General features: G+C 38.9%; 1 protein-coding gene and 1 long non-coding RNA gene across 9 annotated transcripts in view; one reads left to right on the top strand and one right to left on the bottom strand.

Annotated features, from left to right (window-relative positions):
- LOC147994925 (uncharacterized) overlaps positions 1–10379 on the bottom strand; it is a 38388-nt gene extending 28009 nt beyond the window's left edge. The window contains exons 1-4 of one of the 5 annotated variants that reach the window (XR_015687242.1): positions 10312–10379; positions 8145–8202; positions 4064–4129; positions 3230–3344 (exon numbers count right to left, since the gene is read on the bottom strand). This is a non-coding gene — a long non-coding RNA (uncharacterized LOC147994925). Of the gene's footprint in view, positions 1–3229; positions 3345–4063; positions 4130–8144; positions 8203–8894; positions 9005–10210 lie in introns of those variants that run through there. The other 4 variants (XR_015687245.1, XR_015687244.1, XR_015687243.1 and 1 more) reach the window with 4 other exon arrangements.
- The window catches only part of Lrrtm4 (leucine rich repeat transmembrane neuronal 4), a 790938-nt gene that overhangs the window by 755491 nt on the left and 21375 nt on the right, over positions 1–14072 (top strand).

Consider the following 14072-nt stretch of genomic DNA (forward strand, 5'->3'; position numbering starts at 1 on the left):
TCTCTCTCTCTCTCTCTCTCTTTCTCTGTGTGTGTGTATGTGTGTGTGTTTGTGTGTGTGTGTTAGTGTATATCTGTCTGTCTGTTTGTCTGTCTGTCTCCTTTTTGCCCCCATTCTGCAGGAAAACTATTTCTGTAAATGTGGGAACTTATATTTTATGTGTCTGTCTCTAGGTCTGTATGTATAGATAGACAAATGAGATTTATGTCTTAGATCTGATATGGAAACTTGAGTAGATGATAAGCTAAAATAGTTTTTACTTCTCAAGACTGTTCTGGGGTTTTCAAGTGTATTTCAAGTCAGAAAGTAGCTTATTATACTATTTTGGCTTGATTTCCTCTGGCCAATGATGTTAGAAGTATAAATGAGTCTGTGTTTGGAATGCAGGGGTTGCGACTACAGGGTGTCTGTAGAGTGCGTTGTTCTGTGGTTTGATCCTGTCACCAATTCACACTATGATATTTTTCCATACTTTAAGAAAATGCATGCTATGATTGTGTCCTTTAGTTTGCCTTTCAGCTCAAGACTATTTGGTTTGATATGCAGTTCTGCAGTGCCCCGCATCCACTATAATTTCCTTCTAGCCTACCACATTTCCCTATAAATAAGGCAAGGAAAGATTTATCTTCCACAAAGAATTAGTGCTGAAGTATCCCATTTCTTCCTTAAATACCTGAACTCATTCTTTGACTTATATCTCACCATCTGTTTGATGCTCCTATTAACCTTCTAAATTTTCTGATAAATTCTCTGATAACTACCGTATAAGTACTGCTTTCCATTTTTTTCCAGTCAAAGTACTTCCATTGTTTCAAATCTACTAATGAGTGTAGATTGGATCTAAGAACTTTGTTTCCCTAAACAGATGATGCCTCTCAGTGCTGCTGTGATAATGGCAGTAGACAGTGGGGAGGTGTTCTGCACCACTGAAGGGATAAGAGCTCCTGATATGTCTTTGCTCAGAGCCAGTAAAGCACTGTTCATTAATAGAAACAATCCAGGATGAAACTGCAGAGTAGACATGATGGCTTTACATTTTGAGAGGAAGAAATAAAACCATGATGACCTTTATGATAACGTGCCTTCAAGTTCTAATCCTACAACAAAAGTTGAAGAAATTCAGCCTTAGGGTATCTCTTCATTAACACTAGGAAACTGGCTTGTTTTTTTTTTTTGTTTGTTTTGTTTTGTTTCAATTTTAATTTTAAAGCTTATAAGAGGAACCCAGGGGGTGAGTGGGAGGGGAATACCCTTATAGAAGAAGGGGAGGGGGAAGGGATAGAAGGCTTATGTCCAGGAAACCAAGAAAGGGAATAACATTTGAAATGTAAATTTAAAAATTGCAATAAAAAATAGAATAAAGAAAAAAAGAGGAAGCCAAACTATCAGAGGGAAGAACAAAAGAACTCTTTCAAATGAGATAAAACAATGCATCAAGAAGAAAGAATAAGCAAGAAAGAATTTGTTCCTCAGAGCTGGCCTAGGACACATGCCTCAGACTATTCATCCATGAGAACCCTTGATCTTCCTGGTCAGAAGGAAGATGCATTCTGTTTCTAAGTGAGACAGATGGAGACTAGAGAAGATGAGATAAAAATTAGGATCACCCCAAAATGAAAGGATCTCCATTATCTGCCATTTGGAGAACAAGAAAGCGGAAGGTGTGGAAGATCATACATCTGTTCCATGGAACTTTCACCCCTTCAGAACTGTTACCCATAAACCAAAGCACCTAGAATATGGTTCTTCCAAGTCAGCAGTTTTTCCAACAAGGTGAAGAGTTGTGTCATGATTGTGACTGATAATCAGAATGAATAAGGAACAGCGTGAACAAGCAAGGGTGTTCCAAACTAATATTTTAGGTTTTCACTGAACTCTATAATTGAAATCCTTTTTATAAAATAGTCATTGGACCTGAGAAATCATCTCACTATTCATCTGAATGCCCACTCCACTAAGGCAGAAGCCTCCTAGGGAGGCTGACATCAGTCATGCTGTTTGAGCTATGCTTTGCAGAATAGTTTTCCTGAGAGAGGAAAAATAATTATTCTAGAGAGGAGATGGGTAGTCAGTGGGAGGTTGGGACAAAATATGGAGGTGAAATTCCTGTGGAGAATCCCAATGTGTTATCTTTTCTCCTCTGTTCTTCACCTTATTCTATCATTGTTTACATGTGTAGAGTGTGAATCAAAGTGGGGGTCTTTTACATGGCTGTTCTTTCTCCATGATGCAGGTGGGTTGAGTCTGATATGGGATAGGATTGAGTTTTATCATTTGAATAGATGGATAATTGGCAGAGAGAATACTTTGACATGTTCTTTGCATTACAGATTATTGATAACAAAACAAAAACAACATTTGTGATATGCACAACAAACATACTAGGCCCGTAAATGAATGGAAGAATATATTCGTCTCCGTCTGTATTGGTTACTTTTATATGGTTGTGACCAAATACCTGAAACAATCTGAGGGCGATCAACTGATTGTGGCTCAGTTCCAGGGGGATTTGGCCCCATGTTAGTTACTCCCCGATCTTCATTAGAACATCAAGATGGGAAGTTCTCAGGGCAAAGAATAGCCATTCATACCACAGCAGAAAGGAAGCAGAGAGACTAGGAGGAAGCAGCTAGGGAAGATATTCTCCCAGAGACCCAACTCCTCTTGATGCCCTTCATTATCCATATTTTCTTGAACTAAATATTCAAAACAGGAGGATGGGGAAGACATTTTCCATTCAAACCATAACATGATTCACATGTAATGAAGATAATTAAGATTTACACTCACACTGTATGGTTTCATTTGCGGAATAGTTACTGAAACCAATCCCTACAGCGGTCCCATTATGTTACCTGAATTCTAGCACAGTGCAAAACTAGGAAATGTGGAACCCCAGATAAAATAGTCTCTTGTTTTAAAATTACACAGTCTTCAGAGAGATGGGATGAGGTTTGCCTGTGGGAATGCTTGTGAAAGATCGCTGTGATTAATCTATGGATATAGACCCAGCTACTGTGGCAGGCACAATTTCCTAGGTAAGGATCCTGAACTAGATAAGGGTGAAGACACTGAGCTGAACACTGACAAGTAATAATCTATCTTTAATCTTGATTGCGGACATGATGTGAATATTTGCTTGAAGTCCTATCATGACTACCTTCCAAAAACCAAAATTCAACAAAACACAACAAACAAACAAACAAACAAACAAACAAAAGACTGTTACCTAGAATGTGAAGGCAAATAAACCCATTCTTCCTTGCTTTTAGTCAGGTTGTTTTCTCTCAGCAATAGCAGTGTAGCAAAAACACATCTGTATCCTTTTTTCTTTTTTCATTGTCCTGACCAAATATTTAAGCAGTTTAAATAGAAGGAATTTTGTGACACTTTGTTATTGTTTCTGTGGGTTTTTCATTTTTGGTTGTTGTTGTTGTTGTTGTTGTTGTTTTCTTGTTTGTTGTTTGCCTTACAGTTTGAGTAGGTATAGTCCACAATGGGAGAAAGCCATGGTGGCAGGAATAGAATATGTGTAATCACATTGTACCAACAGAAAACAGAGACATTAACTGGGGCTAGGTCATAAAACTTCTAGCTCCCACCTCTTGCCATTCAATTCTTCAGCAAGGTTCCACCTTCTAAAGGTTCTACATTCCCATCACCAGCTCGGGAACAGAGGATCAAACTCATGAGATTATAGAAAACATTCCAAATTCACACCACAGTAAGCCAGCCATAGATTGAGAGAGGCTTATTTGTGGGGAGAATTGGTACAATTTGCTCTTCACAAACTCCTTTCAGATCATAACAAAGTCCTGCATGTTTTTTTGAAATGTACAATGTATCTCTTTCAGTTGGCAAAGCCAAACAGGCTATGACAGTGTTAGAAACAAACTCTCATAATATACATGCCTCCTTATATTCTTAATTTATTCTAGGATGGGCTGGATGAAATAGGGTAGTCAGTCCTGATCCATACCTTAATCTCATTGGCTCAGTGGCCTTCAAGCCTAGCTGTAATTCTCCTAGCATTTAAGTAGAACTCCTAGGACCTAATCCTTACCTCAAAACTAACCATAACTGTTATGAGATCACAGGCCTAAATTCCTTGATACTTTGGATCTTCTTCCTGAAACATAAACATAATTTTCTAGTGAGAATCAGCCAGTGACTCAAAAGGCCTGAAAGTTAGTATTGTAGAGATCGCTCAACAATTAACAGTGCTCCTGAGCTCGCAGAGGACAAGAGTTCACGTCCCAGCACACCCATAACTCCAGCTCCAGGGGATCTGATATTTTCTGGTCTCGAAGATTACTTGCTCTGATATACACACATACACATACACAAACACACAGACAGCCAGAAAGACAGACAGACAGACAGACAGACAGACAGACAGACACACACACACACACACACACGTAATTTTTTAAAAGAATTAAGCATAAAATACAAACCAGGCAGTATGACAACGATTCACCTTTTAAATGAGTCAGAAATGTTATCACTCTCAGACAGCTTTCTCATCTCTTAAGTATAAGACATAAAATCCCTTTCTCAATTGTCACTCAGGAATTAATGGGAATGCTGTATATGAAGAATGGCAAACTCTTTGAACCACAAAGTTCTGAAAACAATGAACATTATCATCACAGAATTTTAGCTCAACAGCATCTTTGTGTTCAAGGGTCTTTGGGGTTAGGGATGGCTCAGTGGTCACAGTGCTTTCCACTCTGGAAGAGGATGGGTGTTTGGCTCCTAGTGTTCATGAGGGGTGGCTCACAGCTGTTTGAGACTCCAGAAGACCCATTATTCACCTTTGGCATCCATGGAAACCTGCACTTATGAGCACGTGTGTGTGTGTGTGTGCGTGTGTGTGTGTGTGTGTGTGTGTGTATACATATGAAAAATTATTCTAAAAGTGTCAAATACTCCCTCCATAAACAAACTCCAGGGTCATCCTTCTGAAGTTTGCAGAGAATAAGCTACAAAACAAACAAACAAAGAAAAATCATAGACTGAAAAATGGTTCAGCACTAGGGAGTGTATGTACGTGGCTCTCACTGAGTTCCTAGGGTTGAATTACTAGCGCCAACATCTGTAACTCCAGTTCTAGGAACTTTGAGTCTCTTCTGGCCTCCTTGAGCACTGGATTAATGTGGTGCACAGATATGCATGCAGGAAAATACCCATAGAACAAACTATTTTGAATAGAAGAAAAATAAAAGGGCAGTTTCACAGACTCAATGACTACTCTTATCTCTTGTGAGGATACCTTTAAAAAGTCAGCATAAAATCTGATTTAAACTAGATCTTGCTTTATAAGTTCTCCTGCACTTATTTTGATAGTATCTCACCATTTTCCTTGGATGTCATTAATCTCAGTCATTGCTGTATACATGTGGGTTAAGTAGAGAACATTAAACTTTGTGTTTTTGCTGACTTTCCAGTACTGGTAAAATGTGACCTTGTGTTCAAGCTCATTTTTGTTCTGATTGAATTAAAGACAGGTTATTCACTCACTATGTTGGTCTTGATTTCTATATTGAAAGTTACAATATCTGATAATGGAGATATATGGTGAGAACCAGGGAAGGTCTTGTGATTAGATACCGCCTTCTGAAGTCTAACTCTCACATGTTGCTCCCTCACACACACATTTTTCGGTCTTAACCCAAGGGCAGGGTCAATTGCTGCTCTGTGCACATTTCTGTAGGACCTTGTACTTAGTTCAATTACATTAATTCACACACTGTGCTGGGAGTATTTATTTACCAGATTCTCCCACTGCCCTATGACCTTCTTCAGTTTTAATGATGACTGTAACCCAGCACTCAGGATCAAAAATGTGCTCCTAATAACTCCGAGCACTCTAAGAGAAACCTCACTTCTCATGTATTTTACATATTCAACCATATGTTGGATGATTTTATGTTTTTCTAATACAAAATGATTTTCCTCAGAAAGTTTTGTCTTTTATTTTTCATGTTATAATGTAATTCAACATTTCTCCCTTCTCTTCCTTCTTCCAAACCCTCCTAGGTACCTGCTGCTCTCCTCCAAATTCATGGCTTCTTTTTATTTAACCCCCACCCCTGGCTTCTTTTCTTTTTAACTAACTGTTATTGCATGCATATGTCTAGAGGGACACTGCAGAAAACGGTGTGCAAAGATTGTAAGGGCCAAAGGATGAGTCAGAGCTGACTGTGGTAATGTATCTTCTAGTAATATCAGATGTTGCATCCCTAAAATCCCCCCCCAACATGACTACCCAAATGTGATGAACCGGGATGACACCAATGAAGATGCCACAGTAGACAGGGACAAACCAATGATTCATTTTAATACTTAATTCTATATGCTGAGCTTCCTTCTGAGAATAAAGAAATAAATTTGCACAGAGAAAATTAAGTTAAGTAGTTGCTTATCATAAGGAATTCCTTCCCTGAAACCCCTCCCTCCTCACTCTGAGGAGTACTTTCTCACTTTTCATTAAGAAAGATTGATTTGCTGTGGTAAAACATATATAATTACATTTTCCCCATTTTCACGTATGTGTATGCAGGTTTTGTAGATGATTGTATGCATGTTTCCGCATGTGTAAAGTGTACGTGTGTGTGTGTGTGTGTGTGTGTGTGTGTGTGTGTGTGTCCCACAGTTGGTATTGGGAAGCATCATGGTTGCTCTTTAACCTATTCCTTTAGTCAGAGCTACTCTGGGAATCTTGTTTCTCTGTCTCAGACTGGAACTACAAACAAATCATCATACACAAATACCTGGCATTCATGTACATTATGAACTCCGACTCTCATGTTTGACAAGTGTATTAACCACTGATAGCCCGACCTTCAGGCCCAAAGTTCATTTTTATACTTAGAAAATTAGTTCTTTCGTGTTAGAATCTGATATATTGGCGGAGTGTATTCTGTACAGCATAGCTTTCCATTCAACTCTGATTTCCTATAAATCCTCTAATCTTTACAAAAAGAGAAATATGTTCCTAAGTTAATCAATTTACTTAGTTTTCGCATTAATTCTAACTCATCTTTCTGTTGCCCATTTCTAGCCTTCTCTTTCCACTTTCAGCACACACACAATGTTGACGTTTTTCCCCTACAGTGGCCTCAATAGACAATCAGCTTCCCATTCTGATGAGCTTGCACTCTGACGTGAGTAAAATGTTCGAACACAATGGGGAGCCAATCAGAGCATCCTTGATAGAACACTACCGAGGGACAGAGAGGAGATAAATGTTATTATGAGCTGGAAATTGTCACTAATGGCAGGACAACCTTTTAAAAACAAACTCCCTGAAACAATTGTGGCTTTGCGTTAGCTGTATGCTCCATCAAATATCTGATCAATCACTCATTAAAACCAGGGCTTACTGTGGCCCGTGGAGTCCAAGGTCTAATCTATAATCCATTTTCCTCTTTGCTATGGAGCCAAAGGTGAGGCAGCATGGAGAAGGGTGGAGCACCGAGCAGTCAACACGAGGAAGGTTCTCCGAAGGCTCAGCTCTTTGAAGGCAGACCTGCCTCCCTAGATGATTTGAAATCCAATCCCTCAACCTACCTGTATAGGCTCCTTCAGATCCCAGTAGTGTCACCTTAGGTGAGCAATCCTTATAGTTTATGCCCTGCTGGGACAATTAAATCCTGACTATTTACATAGTACAATTTCTCTATAGTCAACATTTCCCACCCAACTATTGTGCTTTCCAGATTAGTAATATTTTTCTAAATCTTTCTTTACCCATCAGATTATTGCTTCTTTTCCACATACAAGTTATCTCTCCTTTCTGTTACTTCCTTTTGTCTTTCTCCAGCTTTGGATAACACCTTTCTCTAATGCCTTCCTGTGTACATCTCCTAGCTTGCCTTGGGTTTCCCAAATCATCAGATTAAAGTCAGAAGTTGGTTTCACCAAATGAAAGGCAGTTAAATTGTACCCTTCGACAGTATTCACTGTGCTCAGTTAATCATGGTATTGGGAATTTGTTGACCAGGATTGCTTTGATTTTGATCTTATCAGGATAAGGAAAAGGAAACTGTTAATAAAGTACTATGTCAATCCAATTTTCAGTTTTCCATACACTAGATTTTTAATTTCACTATATGTGCATGGGTGGTTTTCCTACTTACATGTCTGTGTGCCATGTGTATGCAGTAGCCACGAAACCAGAAGAAGCAGTTGGTTTTCCTGGGAATAGAGTTATGGATGGATGTAAGCTACCATGTGGTGTTAGTATTTGAACACACACCTTCTGGAACAAGCAGCTTTTTAACTGCCCATCTATTTTTCCAGCCTTTCCATCATTCCTTACACAAGCCATTTTTGTTTTGTCATCCAGGAAAATAATGTACTTCTTTGTATTAATCTAGGAGTCTACTGACACAAGATAAATGCATTGGAGGAGAGTACTTAATAAAAAGAATCAAAGGATTCAGAAATTGCCTGAGGTCATCTATGTTGTTGTAAAATTATATTAAAACGCTGTCTTTTACCCCCCACCAGGTCTGGCACCACATTGCCCTAAGATATCAGGTACATATCTTGCCAGAAACACACATCCCAACTTCATGACAGCCCAGTATCTCTGCTACCACTTACTTACCCAAACTCAATTCTCCAAAAGAAAGAACACACACCACAATAACCTCTGATCAAATTGATAAGATATAATTGCCCACCTAAACATACAAAGCCGTATACAATCCACCTCTTATGAATATTCATAACAACCTGTAAATATACAGCGTGGAATCTTTTTTTTTTTTTTGGTTCTTTTTTTCGGAGCTGGGGACCGAACCCAGGGCCTTGCGCTTCCTAGGTAAGCGCTCTACCACTGAGCTAAATCCCCAGCCCCTACAGCGTGGAATCTTAACATGAACCTCCATGTTTTCTCCACAGCTTCTCCTGTGGTCTCCTCCAGTCTACTGTCCTTTCCGTTCCAGTCTCCTCCTCTTCCCTCAAACTTTTCTCTCGCCCATCCTTCCTTCTTGTCCAATGACAGGCCTCATTCTATCTTGTACCTGACTCACCTGTATGACATCATCTCACACATCTATACCTCAGATATCATTTACAACCAAATTGTCCCTGTCCTGTTTATTCTCTTGTCATTTGCTCCTCTGTAGACAAAAGTAGAGAGAAGATAATGGATACTTGAAGATAACCTTCAAAAACTAATATGCTATAAAATATTTATCTGTAAGATTTACTAAATTCAGTGATGGCTACTTTTAATTTAGAGTATCATAGCAATGAAATATGGAGTAGAAAATTTACAAATAGTGATGAATTTGACTGTGTACCCTCGGTGGATCAGACAAACTTTGACTTGTCATTTATGCTTCCTTAGCAATCTGTGCAGTTTTCAAACCTATAAGAAAAAGCAATCAATTGGGAAAAGTCATTTAAGTCTGTTTTGTTTTTACTGGTTCTTTTGGGAGGAGGACAGGACACAGCTTTTATACACATGAATGCACCACCATCGTGGTTACCTATAGAAGACCTGCACAAGATCAACCCAGTTGATAATTTAGCTTGGCATGGTAAGAGGCTCTGGATGCTACTAGGCTAGCTGGGGAACTGTCAAAGTTGATGGTTACTAAAGGAGGGAAAGTAAGAGAATTTCTATGGTTCTGTGAATAAGAAAGTCTGTACAATTTTTCTGTCATTAAAAACATGTTTTCTAGAAAGAAAGTAAAGTTTAAAGGAGCTTTCCAAGAGCATCTTCCAGGTCACACTTTTGGACTTACAAGATACTGGAAAGGTAGAGGGAGTGAGGAATCTTGGAGCTCAAGTCTACGTTGTTAAGAAATCCGTCAAGCGTACTGCTCAGGACGACTCCCACAAGTCTACCCATGGCTCATTTTTGTTCTAGTTGACCCACGGGCAACTCTGTAAACTCTATCTGGTTCTTCTCTGTCTCTTAATATCCATCGGAAATAAAGTAACCCTGTGAAGGTGTACAGCCATGCTGTTGGGTCAAATGGGGTTTATTAAGCTTCCTGTACATGGAGCAAGTTTCATTTCCACTATTTATTTTCATCTCAATTATAAAAGTATACATACAGGAGGATTTTTACTTAGTCTAATATTTTAATAAATATTTCATTAGTTGTTTGAAATTTTTATATAATGTTTGATCAGTTTTGCTCTTCCTCCTCAGCTCCTTCTAGATATGACCCCTTTCTTTACTCACCCAACTTTGTGGGGTTTTCCCCTTAAAACCTATCAAGTCCAATTTGTCCTACTCAGATATCTTTGCATGTGTGATCTTCCATTGGAGTATATTCACCTTACCAGGGATACACTTTTAAAGAAATCGGACTCTCCCTCTCCAGTTAACTATTCATTGTCAATAGTTCCTTAGTGAAGAGTGTGACCTCATAATCAGCTCTCAACCCATGATGAGATTTGGTCTGACTTGCGTGTGCATGGGTATTGTCCTTGTTGCCATGACTGCTGAGGTCACATGTGCACCTGCCCTCCTGTTTCCTTGCCATCATCCACTACTTCTGGCTCTTATAATATTTTGGTCCTCTCTTCTGGGGAAAACAATTCCCAAAGAAGTATAGTATAGAGATTCCATTTAGACCTGAGAATTCTGCACATTGTTCAGTTGCTTCTGTTTTAATCATCACCTACTGTAAATAGAAGCTTCTTCGATTAAGGCTGAACGCCATACTAATGTATTAGTATAGGGATAAGTCATAGCATTCCGTGTAACTGTAGCTCCATTTAGCGGAATAATAGGAATGGGTTTTCCTTGAGAACCTATGACCTAGCTACAGGTTCTTGATTATACTTAACATACACTAGTCAATCACTTACCCATCTTATAACATATTATGAAGAAAAGTATTGCAAATTCATCTTTAACTTAGAATTAGTGGTAGAGAAAAAGTCACAGTGGTGGTTGTCAGTTTGATAAAATTGGGAAGGGGAATCTCTCTGAAGGAATTGCCATATAATGTGTTATTATATGTCTAGGGGACTTCTTCTTGACTGTTAATTCAGAAAAATGACACAGTCCAATGTGAATGGTGCCATCCCTGATGAGGTGGTGCTAGGCTATATGAGAAAGGTAATTGAGCAGGTAGGGTTAGCAGGCCAATAAATAGCATTCCTTAATGATCTATGCCTCAGTTCCTGCCTCCCAGTTCAATTCTGGGATATTATTGTCACTTGGATTGTGATGGATTGTCACTTGAAAGTTTAGAGAAAATAAACACTTTCGCCCCTGATTTTTGTTATCCAGAGTTTTGTCACAGCAATATAGAAGCAAACTAGAACAGAAAACAAACACCAAACATGTTTTCCAAATAAGCAGTGAACACGTGTCCTGGATTACCATCGAGAATGTGATTAGTGGCAGAGGAATCCCAAAGGTGTCAAATTATCTGCTTTGATTTTCCCAGCCAGAGCTCACTGTCACAGAATTTACTTTTACAGGAAGTTATCTGAAGCCACCTATTAATTATTGAACATAGTTTATGTTATAAATTATATCATTGTAATTTGATACTTTCTTTTGCCAAATTCTTTTTAATGAATATTTTATGTATTTACATTTCAAATGTTATCTCCCTTTCCCCCTCTTCTATCTACTCTCCCCCTGCTTCTGTGAAGATATTCGCACTCCCACCTTCCCACTCGCACCTCAACACTCTTTCCCAAGCCTTCACAGGACCAAGGGCTTCCCCTCTTACTGATGCCAGACAATGCCATCCTTTGGCAACATAGGCTCCTGGAGCTATGAGCCCCTCCATGTATTCTCTTTAGTTGGGGATTTAGTCCCTGGGAGCTCTGGGGGATCTGGTTGGTTGATATTGTTGTTCATCCTATGGAGTTGCAAACCCCTTCAGCTCCTTCAGTCCTTCCTCTAACTCTTTCACTGGGGTTCCCATGCCCAGTCTGATGGTTAGCTGCAAGCATCCACCTCTGTATTTGGCAGGTTCTGGCACAGCTTCTCAGAAAACAGCTATATCAGGCTCCTGTCAGCATGCAGTTCTTGGCATTCATCTTAAAGTCTGGATTTGGTGACTGTAAATGGGATGGATCCCCAGGTGGGTCAGTCTCTGCCTGGCTATTCCTTCTGTCTCTGCTCTACACTTTGTCTCTCTATTTCCTCCTGTGAATATTTTGTGCCCCCTTCTAAGGACTGAAGCTCCCACACTTTGGTCTACCTTCTTCTTGGCTTCATGTGGCCTGCCAATTGTATCTTGAGTATTCTGGGCTTTTGGGCTAATATCCATTTATCAGTGAGTGCATACCATGTGTGTTCTTTTGTGATTTAGTTACCTCACTCAGGATATTTTCTAGTTCCTCACTGTTTTTAATAACTCACTAGTACTCCATTGTGTAGATGTACCACATTTTCTGAATGCATTCCTCTGTTGAAGGGCATCTGGGTTCTTTCCAGCTTCTGGCTATTTTAAATAGAGTTGCTATGAACATAGTGGAGCATGTGTCCTTGTTATATGTTGGAGTATTTTTTGAGTGTATGCTCAGGAGTGGTATAGCTGAATCCTCAGGTAGTACTCTGTCCAATTTTCTGAGGAAACTTCAGACTGATTTCTAGAGTGGTTGTACCAGCTTCCACTCCTACCAACAATGGAGGAGTGTTCCTCTCTCTCCACATCCTCACCAGCATCTGCTGTCACCTGAGTTTTTGACCTTAGTCATTCTGACTGGTATGAGGTGGAATCTCAGGTTTGTTTTGACTTGTATTTCCCTGGTGACTAAGGATGTTGAACATTTCCTTAGGTGCTTCTCAGTCATTCGATATTCCTCAGTTGAGAATTCTTTGCTTAGTTCTACACTCCATTTTTTTAAATAGAGCTATTTTATTCTCTGGAGTCTAACTTTTTGAGTTCTTTGTATATATTATATATTAACCCTCTAGTGGATTTAGGATTGGTAAAGATCTTTTCCCAATCTCTTGGTTGCTGTTTGTCCTATTGACAGTGTCCTTCGCTTTTATGAGATCCCATTTGTTGATTCTTGATCTTAGAGCATGCGCCATTGGTGTTCTATTTAAGATATTTTCCACTGTGTTTGAGGCTCTTCCCCACTTTCTATTCTCTTAGTTTCAGTGTATCTGGTTTCATGTGGAGGTACAAGATCTACTTGGACTTGAGCTTTGTACAAGCAGATAAGAATGTATTAATTTGCATTCTTCTACATGCTGACCTCCAGTTGAACCAGCACCATTTGTTGAAAATGTTTTTGGACTGGATGATTTTAGCTCCTTCTTCAAAGATCAAGTGACCAGAGATGTGTGGGTTCATTTCTGGGTCTTCAATTCTATTCCATTGATCGACCTGCCTATCTCTGTACCAATACTATGTAGTTTTTTTTTTTTTATCATGATTGCTCTGTAATACAGCTTGAGGTCAGCAATGTTGATTCCTCTAGAAGTCCTTTTATTGTTAAGAATAGTTCTCACTATTCTGGGTTTTTTGTTATTCCAAATGAATTTGAGAATTGCTTTTCCCAATTCTATGGGTTGGAATTTTGATGGAATTACATTGAATCTCTAGATTGCTTTGGGCAAAGTGGCCATTTTTACTGTATTAATCCTGCCAATCCATGACCATGGGAGATTTTTCCATCTTCTGAGATCTTCTTCAATTCTTTTCTTTAGATACTTGAAGTTCTTGTCATACAGAGATTTCATTTGTTTGGTTAGAGTCACACTGAAGTATTTCCCTAATTTCTTTCTCAGTCTGTTTACCCTTTGAGTTGAGGAAGACTACTGATTCGTTTGAGTTAATTTTATACCCAGCCACTTTGCTGAAATTGTATATCAAGTTTAGGAGTTCACTAGTGGAATTTTAGGGATCACTTAAGTATACTATCATACCATTTCCAAACGCCAAATTCTTCTAATAGTTCATTTTATTATATAAGTTCTTCCACAATTTTAACCATAGGAGAAAAATCAGGGTCTAACCATTTGAAAAAATCTGTCTGTTGTTAAAAATAACTGCTAATTATTCATGCAGGAAGTTCTTATCCCTGAGTTTCATTCAGATTATTCAGAGCAGATGCCAATGTCA

Source organism: Rattus norvegicus, chromosome 4 (genome assembly GCF_021556685.1).
Source record: "Rattus norvegicus strain SHRSP/BbbUtx chromosome 4, alternate assembly SHRSP_T2T, whole genome shotgun sequence".
In the NCBI taxonomy this organism is placed as follows: Eukaryota; Metazoa; Chordata; class Mammalia; order Rodentia; family Muridae; genus Rattus; species Rattus norvegicus.